At 46.7% G+C, this 14,498-nt stretch overlaps 1 protein-coding gene across 1 annotated transcript in view; it reads left to right on the forward strand.

The window, feature by feature from the left end:
- Window positions 1–14,498, forward strand: part of CC2D1B (coiled-coil and C2 domain containing 1B) — a 210,946-nt gene that overhangs the window by 172,574 nt on the left and 23,874 nt on the right. The window lies entirely within an intron of this gene.

Raw genomic sequence — 14,498 nt, forward strand, 5'->3', positions numbered from 1 at the left:
ATCTGTCAAGGGGTTAATGGTGCTTTAGTTTCCGTGGGGTTTCCAGTAGGGTTCATACAGATTTGTCTCCCCCACCCACCCACCCCCGGCGTTCATCTCACTTTTGGCAAATTTTATCTCTCATATGGGACACTGGGATGGGGAATAGCGGGTATCCGCAGGAGACAGGCACATACAAAAACTTTATACTGGGTGTCCTGACTCCTCCCCACAAGCCAGTTTAGAAGAATGTGCCCTCGGGAGAGGATGCACACTGCTGGAGCTCCATAGAATTTTTCTTCAGTTGAATTTATTTTATTATTTTGGGTTTGCTGTTTTGGATTTAACAGGCATTGCACCGCAGTTTAGCACAACCCCAGCATGCTGCACACCCCTGGTTCAGTCCAAAGACGGCTGTGGTGAGTAGTACCCGTGGTCCCTTCAGTGGGGTACCCCAGTTTTACTGTGCGGCAAGATGGTGGCGGTGTCCCTGCACAGGGGCCGCGTGCCCCTCTGCTCAGACTGAATGCTAATGTACTGCCACTGAGCCACCAGGGCATGATAGACCAAAAAAAGCGCCAGCATAAATATTAGTAAAAGCACCAGCGCCATTCTAAGGGGCGGGGCTTGCTCAGAGCTCTGTGGGTGCGAAATTACTGCTTCCTGCTTCTCTCTGTATGCTGGAATCACCATTGCTCCTCAGGGGTGTGGTTGTCGAAGGGAATCCCTGCAGCAGAGACCACAAGTTATTAGCGCTAAACAATGCTTACTCCTGCTACTACTACATTGTATGTATATTACTGTGGTCTATATATACTGGATAACCAGCTCCTCAATCTGGGAGCTAAGGTTAAGGGTGTGCTGGTCCCCTCAATGTCTCTTAGTCCTAATCCCACATGATTGTTAAACTTTGTGCACACTTAGTACCCCTTTTACACCAGAGCCTTGACCGGGGATATTACCGATCCAGTCCGGGACGAGGCACTTTGTTCCCCAGGAATCTGACTAGGCAAATGTTCAGGCTCGGTCACGGGCTTATCCGGGGCTTAGGGCCTGTGTAAATGGTACTTATCAGGGTTATTTGGTGGGAAGAAGGCCGCAAAGAGCTGATTGGTGCTTCTGCAAGATGATGACATCTGCCGGAGACCCGCACATGACAGTGCATGGAGCATTGCAGCAGAAGCAGCGTTACCAGGCTATTTGCAACAGTCTGTGCTGGAAGCACTCTCCCCAGTGTGTTTACAGCCTCATCTGCAGCAACACACGCTGGCTGTCACACAGTGTGTCCCACAGCATCACCCTCAGCCTGACAGTGTGTCCCACAGCATCACCCTCAGCCTGACAGTGTGTCCTACAGCATCACCCTCAGCCTGACAGTGTGTCCTACAGCATCACCCTCAGCCTGACAGTGTGTTCCACAGCATCACCCTCAGCCTGACAGTGTGTCCCACAGCATCACCCTCAGCCTGACAGTGTGTCCCACAGCATCAACCTCAGCCTGACAGTGTGTCCCACAGCATCACCCTCAGCCTGACAGTGTGTCCCACAGCATCACCCTCAGCCTGACAGTGTGTCCCACAGCATCACCCTCAGCCTGAAAGTGTGTCCCACAGCATCACCCTCAGCCTGACAGTGTGTCCCACAGCATCACCCTCAGCCTGACAGTGTGTCCCACAGCATCACCCTCAGCCTGACAGTGTGTCCCACAGCATCACCCTCAGCCTGACAGTGTGTCCCACAGCATCACCCTCAGCCTGACAGTGTGTCCCACAGCATCACCCTCAGCCTGACAGTGTGTCCCACAGCATCACCCTCAGCCTGACAGTGTGTCCCACAGCATCACCCTCAGCCTGACAGTGTGTCCCACAGCATCACCCTCAGCCTGACAGTGTGTCCCACAGCATCACCCTCAGCCTGACAGTGTGTCCCACAGCATCACCCTCAGCCTGACAGTGTGTCCCACAGCATCACCCTCAGCCTGAAAGTGTGTCCCACAGCATCACCCTCAGCCTGACAGTGTGTCCCACAGCATCACCCTCAGCCTGACAGTGTGTCCCACAGCATCACCCTCAGCCTGACAGTGTGTCCCACAGCATCACCCTCAGCCTGACAGTGTGTCCCACAGCATCACCCTCAGCCTGACAGTGTGTCCCACAGCATCACCCTCAGCCTGACAGTGTGTCCTACAGCATCACCCTCAGCCTGACAGTGTGTCCTACAGCATCACCCTCAGCCTGACAGTGTGTCCCACAGCATCACCCTCAGCCTGACAGTGTGTCCCACAGCATCACCCTCAGCCTGACAGTGTGTCCCACAGCATCACCCTCAGCCTGACAGTGTGTCCCACAGCATCACCCTCAGCCTGACTGTTCGGCAGACCCCAAACCTGACCTGCACCACCATGTCCACTACAAACAACTGGTCTGATAAGGAGGTATGTGAGCTCCTTCAAATCAGGGCATATGAGGAGATTCGGCATCAGATGACCGGCCCCATTCGGGATGCGGTGGTGCATTGTAATATTGCAGAGTTACTGGAATCCATCACACGCAACAACAGGTTGTGAATAATTTAAAATCTCTGCGGAAGCAGTTCAGCAAAGTGCATGACCTGAAGCTCAAGAAAATCGGTGCTGCTCGACCCAATTGGGTGCACTATGACCTGCGCTACAGTGCGTTTGGGGACACGGCACTCTGCAACCCAGTAGCCCTGTCCTCCTCCATCGCACCGCATTGCAGCCAGACGGACAATATCCAGGACAGCCATGATGTACCGACTACCCAGGCTTCCCAGCTGTCCCAGTCCTTCTTATCGGCTTCTGAAGCCACTCAGATGTCAGCACACATGAGCCTGGCATCACTGCTGCTGTTTGGTGATGATGGTGCAGCAGAGAATATGATGGATTCTTCTCTGCAATCTGACAGCCTCCAAGCAGCAATCGATGATGTCGTGGAAGCAAACAGTCAGACGGCGCTCCCCAATCAAAGCACTCCATTACGCTCTAATTGTAAGTAGACATTCTTTATTTGCACCCATTTCACATAGTACAATCACTGAAATACAATCTGGGGGTAAGATGCCAGCCAGTATCTGTTGCAGAATGTTGCTAGCATGCAGGTGGAAGAAGGCCACTAGCACATTTACACAAACAGTACTTTATATATCAATTGTCATGGAAGTGTCTAATGTGATTTATTTTTAATGTTTTTGAATTAGTGTACAGCGTTCCTGCCAAAAAGAAAAAGCTTAACTGGTCTGAACAAGCGGCTAAAGCGATGACATCAGTGATGGTGGAACACCAATTGGATACTGATGTCCAAGCAAAGGAGGCTGCTCGCATGGACAAATATTTGGAAGCTGAGAGGCAGAATCCGCAGGCATTTAGGTCTCAATTGATGGCTAAGCAAGAGAGAACAATATCCTTTTTAGAACGCACATTTTCCCATGCTTTCATGCAGCCTGCGCACTTCCCCAACAGCCCCCTAACTACCCACCAAACCCATATGACCATTACACTAGGGGGGGGGGTCAACTACAATCCTGGTACGTCTAGGAATACCCAACAGCCACCAGAATACAGAGGGCCCAATTTTAACTATGGCACTAATGCTCCTAGTAGTACAGTTAGCGACCCCCAAATCCAATAGTCCCCAGAATTTACAGTGTACCGGAATTTGACCTAAGGTTGCACTTTCTTTATGGCTGTGTGATTCTTATAGGAGCTGTCATGTGGTTACGTTTTTTATATACATATAGGTAGTTTTATGATACCAGTGGTTCTCAAAGTCAAGGTCAAAACATGCACTTGGGGGTCCTGTGGACCGACTTTCAGAACCTGTGCAATATACGTAATGTTTTTATGTAGTGTGTTACAAAAGATGTTTTATAAAGTGTCCTAGGATGTTAAACTTTTTGGACACAAAGTGTTAAGGCCCATACACACTTGCCGATTTTCAGCTGAAAATCGGTCAAAACAGCCATTTGAATATCGCTCAGTGTGTATGCCCGAGAGATTGCCGACTAGCGATGATGCGCGCTCCCGCATCATCGCTAGTTAAGTGGTTCATCTGCTGGTTTTACCAGCAGATGTGGCGATGATGGATGGTTTTTCATCCATCATCGCCATGTGTGTACGTTGTCGGGCTGAAAGATTAACCACTTTCAGCCCGGCGGACCGCCCTGTAGCCTCCCCCGCCCCCTCGCCTGTCATACTCACCCAGCTGGTCCGCAGCGCGCCGCTCCAATGATCTGATCTCTGGCCGGCTGCTGCTCCTGTTCCTGTCCCCGGCGTCTTGCCCCGCCCCCCGCCCTGCTCAACACAGGAGCAGACAGCACTGCTCCCAGTGCACCCTGCTGGCCCTGCCCCCCTGGCCACCAATGTTTATAATTTTCTGCCCACTGCCACCAACATATTAATTTCAATGCACCAGCAGTATATTATCTCTTATATATATTTAGCTACATGTGAGTGTGGGAGTGTGTCTATAATGCTGGGCGGAGTCAAGGCTCACTCAGAGCCTCTTTTACTCCGCCCACACACAGTCCCAGAATGACAGACAGGACTCCATGCGGCAAGGGAACTTGCTATGGCTTTTGAACACATAGCTGCCAGAGCTGCCCCATCGCTCAGCAAGTCCCCCCCTCCCCACCCCTCTCTCCCACCACCGCTAAACAGCTTACCCGGGTACAGATGGGGCATTCGCGCAGGAAGCGGATATTTTGGACGGATCGGATAAACGAGTGAGTGAGCCACCGCTCCCAAACAGGTGATCCGTCATTCTTTCAGTTTCGTTTTCCATTACAATGCATTTGCCTGAGCTCAGCACTGCCACCTGTGGCAGCTGAGATGTACTACCTCTGCAGACTGAGTACAGTGCTGCGACTGCAAGTGAAAGAAACAATCACAAGGCTGCTGCTAGGGATGGCCATCGGTGCAGACACCATCGATGGTTGCAATCGATGGTGATTCTGCACCCAGCCATAGATTAGTGTTTTACTTGGTCATGTATGTTCTTAATTGTTCAGCTCACTGTTTAAAAAAAAAAAAGACTGTTGCTTTTACCGTTTACGCCAATAAAAGATTGTACAGTACAACAAATTATGCTTCGTTATTATCCAATTATCCCATTTTTTAGATGGGGTAATCTAAAAGATCCGGATCTTCGCACAGATTGATCGCTTGATCCCAGCTCTTTTTAGTGACCCATTCTGCCCATCTCTATTCCCGGCCATGTATATCACTAAGCAAGTCCCCCGCCCAAAACCTAACTGTCCTTGTCACCATCCACCCCGCTGCCGCTTAAAAGCTGACTGGCCAGGTATGTGTGTCCGAAACAAGTCCCCACCCAGACCCAACTGTCCCAGTCACCTCCCACCCGCTCCCGTCTACCACCGCCACTAAACACCTACCCCGCCCAGGTATATCACTGAGCAAGTCCCCGCCCAGAACCCCTGTCACCACCCACCCCACACCTCTCTCCCACCACCACTAAACAACTGTGCCTGGAAAAAGTCCCCACGCAAACCCAGCTGTCCCAGTCACGCACCACCCGCTCCCATCTCCCCCCACCACTTAACACCCACAACTCCTACACCACCAGTATTTCCCCACCCACCCCTCCTGCACAAACCATATTTCACGCAATAACCGCTTTCCCCGGTTAAGGGGGCGGAGCCCCTTAAAAGGTGTGAAGAGCGCCCGATGAATCATGTAGTAATATATATATGTGTGTGTGTGTATGTGTGTGTATGTATGTATATATATATATATATATATAATTAGGTGAGCAGCACTACTCTAAGACCCCGCCGCTAATGGGAGTCTGATGTAAAGGATGAAAAAGAGAAGGTGTAGAGGTGCGCTCTGAAAGTGGTTTCACCAGTCCACAAATTGTAAAAGTAAATACAAAATATTTATTTTACACAATCAAATAATTTAAAATACATTTGTTTGTAATCATTTTACAGAAATTTTCGGTGGATCATTGTAGTCCAATACAAGATATCGACCATAGGTGCAGATTGATCATAAGAGAAACCCTACGCGTTTCGTCCCCTAGAGACTTCTTCAGGGGTAGTACACCAAGATCTAAAGGGTGGTGAAACAATGCCGTAAATAATTAAAAATGAAATGAAACTTCGGAAAAGGTTTGAAAATATTTTCCGGACCTAGGAAGCGGGAGGAAGGAATATTGGTCTTACAAGCCCAAATAGCCCTAGCATTGCTATGTCTCACAGGAGAATAACAGGAAGTGAGGTCAGACACGTACTGGTATAAAAAGCCCGACAGGGCTGAGGGAAATTATCTTCCCACGCTGACCGTGACATCTGCACATTGATTCGGGTAGGTTGCGCTCAATTGGTCTTATATACCTATTATGATTGTACTAATTATTCACTATATGTATAACCTGCATTATTATGATGTGTCTATGGCATGGAACTCTGTATTATACATTGAAGGCATGTACTATGATGATAGAAAACAGTTGTACCAGGCACACACAGACCGTGCATCCCCTTTTCTTGTTTATCTCCTTCCTTGTATTACCACACTGAACATTTATTGTACTATATGTAGATGTGAACTGACACATATATGAAACATTGGTGAAAAACTGTATTGTAACCTATTATATTGAAGTGCTATTGTAGTATCCAGCCAGCAAGCATTTTTTACCTAGCCTGAGGCAGTGTACCACTATATGTATACATCTGCAATATTATCTAGCCAACAAACATTTTTCATTAAGCCTGGCATTATGTATCACTATATGTATCCTACTGTAACACTATCTAGCCAGCAAACATTGACTAGCCAGTGTCTAGCTAGTAAGTAATTCCATCTAACTTGACGCTTTGTATCACTTTATGCATCCATTTGTAATAATGAACAAACTCATAACAGACCGGTATTTATTACCATTTAGAACCGATTGCAGAGCTAAAAAAGGCATCAGTTGGAGAGGTGTTATATTGCGCCCCCGGTTTTGGTATGTATTTATACTATTGCGCCCTACCTGATTGTTATGGGACTGTACCCTTTCTTGTTATATGTTTACGGCAGCAGAATACACTCCAACCAACGAGGATATTCCCATCACTTGCCCTGTTCTTGATACAACAATAATGTAAAAACTCTGGAAGGTATTGTATTGTTACAACATATGGGATATGAATTTGGTTGTGACTATAAGTTGGTGTGATAAATTGGCGCATCAGTATTTTTATTGGTTCATATGAATCCAGGTGATCAACTCGTTTATTAGCATTGTATTGGCTTTCAGAAATCGTTACACTATACATTAAGTGGAGCATCACGGGTTGTTAAACCAACAGCGGTGACCACACTACCCCGAGCACACACCCAAGAGTGTGTTCCCAATATACCTAATCAAGGTGTAAAAAGTCCATTGGTATGTTCATTTTATATATACTGTTTTTTCGCACTGAGGTGGACCTGGAAAATTATGGTCTGTACTTTCCTCTATAGTTCCACGTGTAGAACTACCCTCCTCTCTTCTCTCTCTTTCTTTCCTCATATATTCCTTCCTCCCGCTTCCTAGGTCCGGAAAATATTTTCAAACCTTTTCCGAAGTTTCATTTAATTTTTAATTATTTACGGCATTGTTTCACCACCCTTTAGATCTTGGTGTACTACCCCTGAAGAAGTCCCTAGGGCACGAAACGCGTAGGGTTTCTCTTATGATCAATCTGCACCTATGGTCGATATCTTGTATTGGACTACAATGATCCACCGAAAATTTCTGTAAAACGATTACAAACAAATGTCATTTAAATTATTTTATTGTGTAAAATAAATATTTTGTATTTACTTTTACAATTTGTGGACTGGTGAAACCACTTTCAGAGCGCACCTCTACACCTTCTCTTTTTCATATATATATATATATATGGAAGACGGTCCGGCACTCCCAGTAACAGTACCTCTCAGCGATCGGTGCCTTCACTGCAGGGACTTGCTGTGATATACAAACGAAGGTGCGGCACTCACGATCAGTCAAACAATAAACGATATGCTGCCACAGAGGTTCGATCAACGTTTCAAAACTTTATTGTTTTGTCATCAGGAACATCCTGATGACAAAACAATAAAGTTTTGAAACGTTGATCGAACCTCTGTGGCAGCATATCGTTTATTGTTTGACTGATCGTGAGTGCCGCACCTTCGTTTGTATATATATATATATATATATATATATATATACACAGAAGTTGCAGAGAGGCAGGCACTCACCAACACTGAGATTTTGTGCAAAAGCGAAGTAGTTTTTATTCGTCACATCATAGGGACATCAAAAAGGCATCAACGTTTCGACCCACCACAGGGGTCTTTGTCAAGATTATCAACATGGGTACACCAGACAAGATATACAGCTAACCTGCTGACCGGCTATTTATGGCTTGTACCTTCATTAACTGTCACCACCCACTCACCTGTGGCAGTCCAACAGGAAACACAGAGATTACCTATTTACACTGACAACAAACTTACCAATCTTACAGGATCGATGGATCCAACTGCGCTCTGTTACATTAATAAATTAAAATGCACCCAAAGGCTAAATGCAGCCGTAAATTTACTAATTAGGCTTGAGACGCCGTGACCGGAAGTGCCATGCGTTCCATAGCTTTGGAACGCACCTTCCGACCGGATGTAGTCATCCACAGCGCTCAAATGTACACAGGCAATGCAGCGCATTCACAGCTGCTACGGAAAAACCGGAAGTACGATGCGCTCCACACTCATGAAACGTAACCCGGATATGTATGCGGATGAAAAACGCTATATTATGAGATCACCATAAACAGTTTGCAGGATCTAATAGGTAACAAATTTCATCTATATCTCAAGCCATACATAGCATAGGTCAGCAGGTCACTTGCATTTACAAATTTTATTAGTAAAAACATTAATATATGAAAAAGAAAAAATCAAGAAAAACAACAAATAAAAAATGAAAAATATAGAAAAATAGAAAAAATTATATAGAAAAAAGGAATAACAATAACATATATTGCACTACCCCATAGTTCATTGATTCTCATGCTCATATAACCCTCTAGAGAAATACATTATAGGCATTGTGCTCATTCAATCCCCTTGGGACAAGTGTCCCCAATTCAAAGATCTATCTCGCCTCCTTTCTTTGCAGCACCTTCTCCCGATCCCCACCTCGTTTTAAAGGTGGAACGTGGTCGATCAGCATACATTTCAGACTTGCTACAGAATGTCCAATTTGACAGAAGTGTCTCGCAACTGGTTTGTCGGATTTTTTACTCTCCAGTGCTTGGCGTATCGATAGACGATGATTCGCCATTCTGTCTCTAAACGATCTCGTGGTTAGACCCACGTAATAGAGTCCACAGGGACAGATTAGAATAGAAATCACATACGATGAGGTACATGTAATCCGATGTTTAATCGGTATTTGTTTTCCACTGTGTGGATGCGAAAAGGACCGTCCCACTAACATGGAACGACAGGTTGTGCAATCTGCACATCTCACACAACCCAATCTCTGTGTCGGTAGCCAGGTTGCGGCGGCCAGTTTAGGTTGTTTAGTTGGACACATAAGGAGTTGTTTAAGGTTAGGTCCACGTCGGTAGGAAAACAGGGGTGGTTTTTTGTTTAACCCCTTCATCTTCGTATCAGACGTGATTAAGGACCAGTGTTTTTTGACAGTCCGCTCAATGTCCTTAGAGGCAGTATTATATGTCGATGGGAAAATCATCCTCCCTGCCTCCAATCGCTTTTTTGCATTACTCTCAGTGGTATAGTGCCTTTTATTGGCCTTATTTAGGCACCTCTCAATCGTTGCTGATGTATAACCTCTGTCAAGGAACCTGTTACGCATCTCATCGATCTGAATGATGGTATTGCTGCTTGAGGTATTGTTCCTTAAGACCCGCATAAATTGTGAAATCGGGAGGCTCTCTTTTAAAGTGCTCGGATGATGGCTGGTGGAATGTAGGAGGGAGTTCCTGTCCGTTTCTTTACGGAATAATGTAGAACACAGCTGTCCATTCTCACGGTAGATTGTAACATCCAGAAAGTTAATCGAGTTTGTATCCACTGTGTGGGTAAAGCGTATAGGGGTATCTAGAACATTAAGAAACTCTAGCATTGCCTCAAACATAGAAACATAGAATTTGACGGCAGATAAGAACCACTTGGCCCATCTAGTCTGCCCCTATAACGTTGCAGAGAGAATCAGGGTTGATGCAAGTTTGTTGTGCGGCCTATGTAAAGTTTAGGTCTAGCACCCCTCCTTCCCCACTTGCACACTTGCACACTTATCATTTGTAAAGTTTGCAAATAGCTCTGCGCTATGCAAAGCCGTCCTCCCCCCGCTGTCAGCTCGGTCTATATAGTGTGTGGAGGGTCCGGCACACCCAACGAGTGTGCACAGCGATTCCGGTGCCCTCACTGAGACAATTTGTAGGCGAAGTGGGGGGTGCGGCACTCAGAATAAATTCATGCTGACTCTTGGAGACGTTAACTAACGTTTCAGTTTTTATCTAAACTGTTTTCAAGTTACAAAAATAAAGTGATCATGACATACATTTATACTCACATACTGCCGCCTGCTCCGGGGAGACGCACGCCGTCGGGGGACCGCCCATCCTTCCTGCCCCAGCCAGTCACGATGACGTCACTCCGTCGGCGCCACGTACTCCTCGTCATTGCGTGCATCGTTGCCGAGGCAACTGATGCGCTGCAGGGAAAAACAAACATAGAGTCAGCGTGAATTTATTCTGAGTGCCGCACCCCCCACTACGCCTATATATATGTGTGTGTGTGTGTGTGTGTGTGTGTGTATATATATATATATATATATATATATATATATATATATATATATATATATATAAATATATATATATATGTGTGTGTGTATGTATATTCTATTGTTGATGCATTTAAATGAATACATTGGTGGCAGTGGGCATATAAAAAATATAAACATTGGTGGCGAGCTGTGTACGTCCTCATATGATTCCATGAGGGACGGCCAAGGATGGTGCAGGGCACCGTAGCGTCCCAGGCAGGGGGGGGGGGGGGGGGGTTTGCACTCTGGCGCTTACCTGCTCCATGGGGGGGGGGATGCGCCGCATTGCTCCACAGGGGAATTATGCTCTGAGGGAGGGAAGGGGCTTGCGGGTGATGCGGTCAGCGCTGCATGGCTCCACTGGGGGGGGGGGAGAGTCCGGCGGTTGATGCGGTGAGGGCTGCCGCGGCGCTCCATGGGGGTGGCAGATGATGTGGTGACGGCTGCGAGTCACTCCGGGGGCGCGCAGGGGTGGAGGGGCATACACGCATGCATTTAAATAAATACATAGGTGGGCAATTTGCATTTAAATAAATATACATTGGTGGCAGTGGGCATATAAATATATAAACATTGGTGGGCAGTGTTGGCGGTAACGTATACATTGCCGGTCTGTGCCAGCAATGCATAAATTAGCACCAACACTGCCCACCAATGTATATTTTGTTATTGTGCAGGCCAGCAATGTACCCATTACTGCCATCACTGTCCACCAATATTTATATGCCCACTGCCACCAATCTATATATGGAACCCTTGGAATTCAAACCCAGCCCATTTATAATGAAAGATTTACAGCAAAGTCTTTCGCCTCCTGAAAATCTCTCGCTCTTTGGGGAAAATAGCTCAGTGTGTACGCACTACTTTGGTGAAAGCTATATCTATCGCAGATTTTGGCAAAGTCTTTTGAAATGAAAATCTTCTGTATACCCCTTAGGTCATCGGCTATGTATATCGCCGGGGGTATCGCTATCCGTTACTTGTGCACCTATAATTGCTGGATGCACCTCTCTGTATCACACACCTGGATGGAAGATCTTTCCCAGGTGACATCAATAGGTGTTCCCCCGCTAAACCTGGATACAATCAATAACTGTCTCATTCTCTCCCATTCCTCCATGCCTTCTTGACAATTTGCTGTATGTTTCTCCTCTTTCCATCATGCAGTAACATTACAGTAGACCATATGGACATAAAAAGTCAGATGGCATAACTACATATGCTGCTGAGGAAAGGGATAAAAACATCCAATAAATGTTACAAAAAATATCCTAAAAATATCTTATTATCAGAGCACCATTAGCCACACCTCTAAGAATATCTCCAAAAATTCTCCCTCCCAGCAATTGCAACGCTCGACGATTTATCGTATGTGCCATACATATTAACAGTGATATGAAATATAACTGGTGACATCCCAGCAAGCTGTTACAGATAGTAGACACCCACGACACAATACAATTAGCCAACCACTAGAGATGTCCTCACTATACCTATTTGTCCCATAGTGCTAACTTGCTGGAAACAGCACCATTTACACACAGTTACTCGCTCTGTAATTAATCAAAAGAAATTAAAGGAACATCTGTCAATTAAAAGCGTTGATCCAATCTAACAGTATATATACAGAAACTACCACAGACAAATTGGGGATAGAGGGGACACACACTACGTGGGGTTAATTCCCTTTTTATACTTACCCTGTCTTACCTTTATGTGTTTTTATATGTCGCAGTTCTTAAAATAAACCAATAAAAGTTATATTTTACAAAATGTATTTTCTCCAGGTGCGCCTAAAAGTGACAATCTCTTCTTTCTCTTTTCAATCGTGTTATATTCATTGTCCAACGGCAGCACACCCCATAATAAATAACAAAACACTATTCTTCATAGATTCAAAGGGGTCCTATAAGCATTATAAATTTATACCCTCCTGTGCGATTGGCAAAACCCCTCTTTTTCCAGCTTCTATACACTGTCGCACTGATTTATATCATTGTATGTGTGTGCATGTGTGGGAAGGTTACAGTCTCCAGCATGGTGAGAAAGATAACCTGTATGATTTGCAGTGCAAAATTCACCCCTGCATCTACCTCACAGGTCACTTGTGACCTATGTATATCATCCCAGCTCAGTGGTGTGTCCTCACAACCCAGAGGGGGAATCTCAGGAGCCTGCATGGGCCAGCGGTATACAATCTATGCTGTTTTCTACCAAATCTACTACAGACGCTGTCTGTCCTCCCAAATCCCTCTGTCTGCTTTCACTAACCTACCCCCTCGCCTTTGGTTCCTCATGGCTGTTAATCTCTCAACTTCACTTTCTCCAACTGCTCCTCCCCCCTCCCATCCCATACCTATCCTGAACACTCGCCCCCGCACCCCCACCCTCCCAATGACCCCCCCTCGCCTCTGCAATCCCAAAAACCTTATCCACATAAATACACAACCCACCTCCCCTCTTTCCTGTGCACTATGGAACGCCAGATCCATCTGCAACAAACTCCCTGCCATCCATGACCTATTCATCTCTAGAGCATTCCACCTCCTTGCTATCACCGAGACCTGGCTCTCCACCTCTGATTCTGTCTCTCCAGCTGCTCTCTCCCACGGTGGCCTCTCTTTCTCTCACACTCCCAGGCCTGACGGTCGCCAAGGTGGCGGTGTGGGTTTTCTCCTCTCAGCCTCATGCACCCACAGTGTCATTCACCCTGAACCCTCTCTCCTTTTCTCCTCCTTTGAGTCTCACTCTATCCGTCTATACTACCCCTACCACCTCCGTGTCGCTGCAATATACCGCCCCCCTGGCCCTATCTCCCAATTTCTTGACAACTTCGCCGCCTGGCTTCCACACTTCCTCTCCTCCGACCTGCCATCTGTCATTCTTGGTGACTTTAACATCCCCTTGGATAACCCCGCTGATCCTGGCACCTCCAAACTCCTCTCTCTCTGCTCCTCTCTTGGCCTATCTCAGTGGACTACCTCTCCCACCCACATCCAAGGACACTCCCTCGATCTCGTCTTCTCTTGCTCTTGTTCCCTTACTGACTACACTATCTCAGCTTTTCCTCTTTCTGACCATCACCTCATCTCCTTCTCCCTCACTGCTTCCCCCTCTCCCACCCCCCCTCCCAAGCGCATTGTCTCACGGCATAACGTCAACACACTTGATCTTGCTGCCTTCTCAAACACGCTGTGTCCTCTTCTCGCCCCAATCGCCCTCATGTCCTGCCCGAACCTCGCTGCCTCCCTCTATAATGACACCCTATCTTCGGCATTGGACTCTGCCTGCCCTCCCTCCTCTATCCCTCTTCGATGCTTCAACCCCCAACCGTGGCACTCACCTATCACCCGATTCCTTAAAAAGTGCTCTCGCACTGCTGAGCGCTTCTGGAAGAAATCACGCTCCCTTGCGGATTATCTCCATTTCAAATTCATTCTTTCCTCCTTCAGCTCTGCCCTTGCTCTGGCCAAGGAATCCTACTTTAAGTCCCTCATCCTTTCCCAATCATCCAATCCCCGCAGGCTCTTCGCCACCTTCAACTCCTTGCTCTCCCCCCCTCCTCCAGCTCTTCCGTCCTCCATCGTAGCCGCTGATTTTGCTACCTACTTTTCAACCAAAATCTCCTCTCTCAGGACTGCCATCACTGCTGCCATGACCTCACCC

The sequence above is a fragment of the Crinia signifera genome, chromosome 8 (genome assembly GCF_055691185.1).
Source record: "Crinia signifera chromosome 8, ASM5569118v1, whole genome shotgun sequence".
Lineage (NCBI taxonomy): Eukaryota > Metazoa > Chordata > Amphibia > Anura > Myobatrachidae > Crinia > Crinia signifera.